Source organism: Eriocheir sinensis, chromosome 28 (assembly GCF_024679095.1).
Source record: "Eriocheir sinensis breed Jianghai 21 chromosome 28, ASM2467909v1, whole genome shotgun sequence".
In the NCBI taxonomy this organism is placed as follows: Eukaryota; Metazoa; Arthropoda; class Malacostraca; order Decapoda; family Varunidae; genus Eriocheir; species Eriocheir sinensis.
Genome location: NC_066536.1, coordinates 2,789,422 through 2,795,575, shown reverse-complemented (window position 1 = coordinate 2,795,575; position 6,154 = coordinate 2,789,422).

Below are 6,154 nucleotides of genomic sequence, written 5' to 3'. Positions count from 1 at the left end.
CCTGCAACAATAAATTATCAATCAATCAATCAATCATTATTCGACGGGAAGCATCACTTGATCTCACGTTCTATGTATTTTTTCCATCTACGAATAATTCAATTATATCAGGAAATTATACTATTATTATTGCCATATCACTCTATGTTTATTATATATTACTTTTTTATAGAAAAAAAAACATTCTCCCTTCCTATGATATTTGTTTGTCAAGGTGTTAAACAAGTTCCTCCCTTCTCCCTTGTTGTTTACCTGCAACAATAAACTATCAATCAATCAAAATCCGCTCTCTTGCTCTTGCTCTTGCTGTACAGGTGACCCGTTGGAGAGTCAGGCCTTCGTATCGGCACGCTAATGGCCATGATCTTGATCCTGATGTCACAGATGGCCTGAGATTTCTCCCGTCCCTTCATAGAGAGAGTCCCGACAAAGGCGCCCCGTGTGTAAGGCTGCTGGGCGCCATTTTTGGCCCTTCGAGCACCGCGCCGACTTTGAACTGAGGTAATAAAAACATAATTTTACCTATTTTGGAAGCGGATTCGGCTGCTTTTTAATGTAACAATGCCTTGCTGCCTAGCCTTCGGCTGTAGCAACATGCCACAGAGGGGATACAAAGTGTATAATTTAACTGCAAGGCCGCTGAGAAGACAGACAGAGGTGTGCTAACAGTCAGTCGTCTTGGGAGGAAACCATCGGTTATGACAGCAAGACACACACACTGTCATAACCGCCCTCCCTTTGTACTGTCTATGGAAAACTGGAAATCATTGTGAGAGAGGCACAGCTACAAGGACTGAAACAATCGTTCACCTCAGGTCCAAACATCGAAGCTTATGAGAGAAGCTGTGGCCCTTATGGCCAAAACTATTGGATGTGATCTCTCCCACAGGGCTCTAGCTGTTATTACAGACTCACAATGGATATTTCACACTTATCAAGGCCACAGTCTAATAGACTGGACGTGTTACAAGAGTTTAATGAACAGAAGCAAGCTTTTGTTGAGCCATATCTGTCTTGGTAAAACTCTAGAATCACACCCAACTCACTTTAAAAGTTAACACATTATTTGTTTATATTGTATTTGCTAATCATCACTCTGGTAACCGTTTCCATTATTATTACTCGTTTATGAGATTTTAAAATGTGGGGAAATATTACTATTTCAGCGGTGATAGGTTCGGTTACTATTTGCTCATGTGAAGGCTCTTCAGCTAGAAACTCCTCTAGGTTGGGTTATAAGTACATCTTTATTTAATAGCCTATATATAAGGTTGCACAGTCTTCATTTTCATGCGTACCAATGTCATTATAATATGTTGAAGACATTTTCCTACAGTATTCTCTAAACCTAGCTATTTTGACCCTCAAGCAAAATGAAACACGTTTACATGGCCTTAGTATTTTACTGTATTATTTTTTTAATCAACAATAAGTATTTAAATTAAATCAAATGTTATTGAATTATAATCATTGGTGACTTATCTTCACAATACCTTGGAATCGCACAGAACATTTATTGCAGCAATAGTGTGTGTGTGTGTGTGTGTGTGTGTGTGCATAACATTCCTGTCTATCATTCTCCTACATTTATTCGCCCATTTCCCATCCCTTATATTCCACAGGTATATACTTTTCGTGCTAATCTTGCATCCTTCATTCGCTCCAGTCTCACTTTATATCTCAAGGTTACCTTTACTAGTCTTTCCCTAAAAGTGCTCCATCCCATGTCACCCCTAAGAGCCTCTACTGCTGCAAACCTTGGTGCATTCAGTGCCATTCTTGCTACCCTATTCTGCCCCACTTCCAGTTTCTCTATCTCACTGTCGTCCCATGTCACCACATCCATTCCAAATACAGACAGCCACTCTTCCAAACCTCACGGATGACATCATGCTTGCTCTCATCCTCGCTGCACTCCCCAAACAGCCTACCCACTGGTTCGTCATACTTATCTTCTCATTCTTCGCCCTATCGCATCCATTCACATCCATCCACACCCCTAGATACTTGTATATTCTACTGTCTGTTCCAACTCATTCCCAGAGGTGGGCAAGTGCGGATTCTGCTCTCGATCACGGTAACCTTGATTCTGAGTTAAAGAAACAATTAAATAATCACTCATCTAACTGACTTGAAAAAAAAATTCATCAGATACTTCCCAGATACAGATGAGAAGTGTGAAGCCTGGAAATTCATCAGGAACCAATTTCAGTGTGTAGCTGAAGTTTTGGATGAAGTGCAAGAGGAGTTTCTTGAGTTAAAGTTCAACTTTACAGATGAGGAAGGCTGGATCTTGAGACATTCTGGGTACCTTCCTGTTTACTCTCTGATCTCACATCAGGCTTTTGAGACATGCCAGTCCTTGTCGACAGACTGACTTGGTTGGCTAGTCTATGGTCGGCTCACTCGGCTGATAGAGTCGATCTATCGGCACCCTGGTACGGGCCGCCATTGGCCAAGGCCTGTGCTCCTTCTCTATAGGGAGGGAGCAATCTTAAAAAACAAAAAAAAAAAAAAAAAAAAAGGCTGGCTCTTTGGATTCTAGCTATGTTCTGATACATGTTTCTTTGTGAGGCTGCATTTTCCAGACTCGTTGCTGTCAAGATCAAGTATAGAAATGGGCTGAACGTTGAAGGGGTGTGTAACTCGATGCCATTCAACCATGCATTCAAGATCTAGTAGCTAAGCAGCAATGTCAAGTATCTCACTAATGACTACTAAATAAAAAGACTCAAAACACAATTTTTCTTTTCTTTAAAATCTGGGAGGAAATTTTATTCATAGATTCATGGGGGGCGTGGAGGGAAGGACCAATTCTTAGAGGGGGCATGGTAGTAAAAAGGTTAAGAACCATTGCTCTAAAAGTTGTCAGAAAAACCACCCACTGATGAGAGTCTGGGAAGGTCTCTGCTCCAGCACTGGGCAATAACCCACAGCCCCAAGGATTCTGCAGCCCTGCAGTACCCCATGACTTCAGTGGGCTAGGGAATGGTATGTGTGGGGGGTATAAAACATAACCCCCCATTGTATTTCTGTCAAACTTTATTGTTTCTTGAACACAAAGAACTTGCACATACAACTGCTTTGAAGGTTAGGAATGAACAAAATACAAATATGTCAGCAGAATTTGTCGCAGCAGTCAGGAACAAAAAGCTGCAGGACTCCAGTTAATAATCACAAGCCATTTCCACCAATCACTTTTAATAATGCATCACCAGATAAATAATTCTACGTTGGTACAGGAAGTCCTTGGGGCTTTTGTTCCTCATGTAGGTTAGCTAACTGGTTCTCTGCCATTAGTAGGTTCAGGAAGGATGACCATCACCTCTTGTAAGACTGAGTACATTCACTGGCTCAGTGCACTTACAAAACAGGTGGTAGTCTTAGCCTCATGAATGAAGAGCTTTGTTTCATCTGCCATGATCAGCAGCTATGACATTTTCATCAAAAGGCATCAAACCAGTGTGTAGCTGACCTTCAACTATCTGTGACTGGAGGGAGGGATAATTGATATGACTAGGAAAAAGCTACAATTTACAGCTGTTGCATTGGGATCACTACGAGTCATGTCAACCTGTCAGCTTGAGCAGAGTCATAGGACATCATCTAATGCAATTAGAATAATTGTTACTATATGAAGCTTGGAAAAAATATAACCACTGCTGTACTGCATTCACTCAGGTTGGCAGAACTGACATAGTATTGGACTTAATAATGTTGTGATCTCAACTAATTTCAAATTAAAACAGTATAATAAAAACAAAGATGCTATAATGTTTATATAAAAAAGTGAGTATTAGCAAAGAAAGCTCAACAATATTTTTTTTCTTGTACAAGATCTAAATTCCTCAGACATATAATATAAGAAGGAAAGTAAAGTACAGGATACAATTACAATATTGATGAAGATATGAGAATAAGAAAATGTAGAATCATATGTACAAAAATAGCTACATTGGACCTAAGGGGGCAGAGCCAGGGATGAGTGTTACAAGTAACTTTGGAATTGAGTACCTAATTTCACTTACATCTAATCCCCCAAAGTTCCCTTGCTTCACTGCGCTGGTGCACAAACTGGCACCTCCATTTCAATAGCAAACTAAAGACAAATCACATTCCATATTCAAACAATTAAGAGTTCAAAATTGGAGATCTCATACCTTATCAACTAAAAATATAAAATATTTCTTGACTATTTTACAAACTTTATACAACATTATAGTACACAACATACGCTCTTCTAGCAATGCTTCAGCTCAATAAATAAAATCATATAAAACAATTAGGCTATGCTGTCCTCCGTGCTCAAGGCATTTGCAGATTTCTTTGTGACTTTCTTGATAAGTAAACAAAAGAGAACGACTGAAATTCTACTCCAAAAGCCTTTTCTATAATCTTTAGTAGCACAAATATGAAAATTTAATCTGCCTTCTCAAGAGTTTACACCAAGGTTGCGAAGAGTATGTATGTGTATTGAATATAATTGTCCAGCTGAATATACCGTAAACAGCCTTTTCAGTTGTTGTTTCCCAGACATCAGTGGATGTTGCCAGAGAATATGCCACTGATTATGATAGTTATGATAATAGAAGACACACAAAGTAATTGTGAGACTACATCAGTAAGAAAATAAGACACGTCTCTTGAGGTCTGTCAGGGAGTTTGCCACAAAGCAAAACAACAGCTGTGATAGCATTTGGACTTGCCAAGGGGAAGGATTCAAGTGTCAATGGTGACCAAGTCACTTTTTTAACTGAACACACCATACCATGACAAAAATAGCTTTGCATCTTAGCATAATCAGTGATCCATACATTATAATACAGAAATAACAAATAACCTTTCAGTATCATGCATAGTACTTTGTCTTCCTCTTTGGCAGCCTTCCTCCAAAAAGTCCCAATGCTCCCACCAAGCTGCCCTGGACGATTGCTTGATTATTGGAACTGTCAATGAGGCAGTGAAAGTGGTCGCCCTGAGGCATCATCAAAACAAAATAGTTCCTGTAACCAAATGACTAAAAGCAAACATCTACAAATACTGTTGAAAGATGCAGGCAACTCAAAACTGCAAATCCAAGACCACTTTGTGTATGCTACTTGAAATGATTGGCTAAAACTTTATGCAAGCTGAATTACATCTTAATAGGAACAATTCTAGTGGCAATCACCCTGACAAAAAACCTTAACTGAGAGGGTTTGGAATGTGAAGACCAGTGGCCCACTCTGGCACATAGGATGTGGACCACTTTGCCACATTGTCTCCCTCCCCTTTCCAAAATACAAGAATCCAAATTATCACACACGGAACTTCCATAGGAATACTCACTCCTTCCTTCCTCCTTCTTTGGGACTTACATTCTAAGATTCTTTCCTTATTATGAAGTGACGTATGAAAATACCTACCTACACAGTCAGGGATGTTTTGATTGTTACTCATCACTCTTCAGTAACAACATAGCAACTGAAACATTTCTTATCTCAATGAGTTGTATTGCTTGGTGCTTTTCATGTAGAAATTCCTACTGCTAAATAAATTCTACAAAATTTTGATTATCTAGTCATCACACGTTTCCAAAAAACACAGGTTTTGCTAACAGCGTTACAAAGGAGACACAAACATGCACTTGGTACACAACTTATAAAAGACTAAAAATATTCTCTTTAAATTATAATACACTGTAATTACATACATCAAAGGATACATATGAGTATCATTTCGACTAAATGAAGCTGAAGGGAGTCACAATAATACAATAGAACCTCTCCTGATCAGAGCCTTTAGTTTCACAGTTTCTGGGTCCCCGGCATTTTCCTAAAAAGATTCAAATTTCTATCAAAATATAATGCAAATCTAACAGTGCTTTTAAGGGACTAATCTTATAAACTGCCACCAAGTTTGCCATTTATGTAATTCTACAACATTTATATTTATATATTTATATATGTATATATATTGCTGTGATTGATTTTAATTTTTCAAATATCATTAACTTAAAAAAAATCCAATAGAGTACAACTGGACTGAGACACAGACTTACACACACACACACACACACACACCCACACACCCATAGATATATATATATATATATATATATATATATATATATATATATATATATATATATATATATATATATATATATATATAT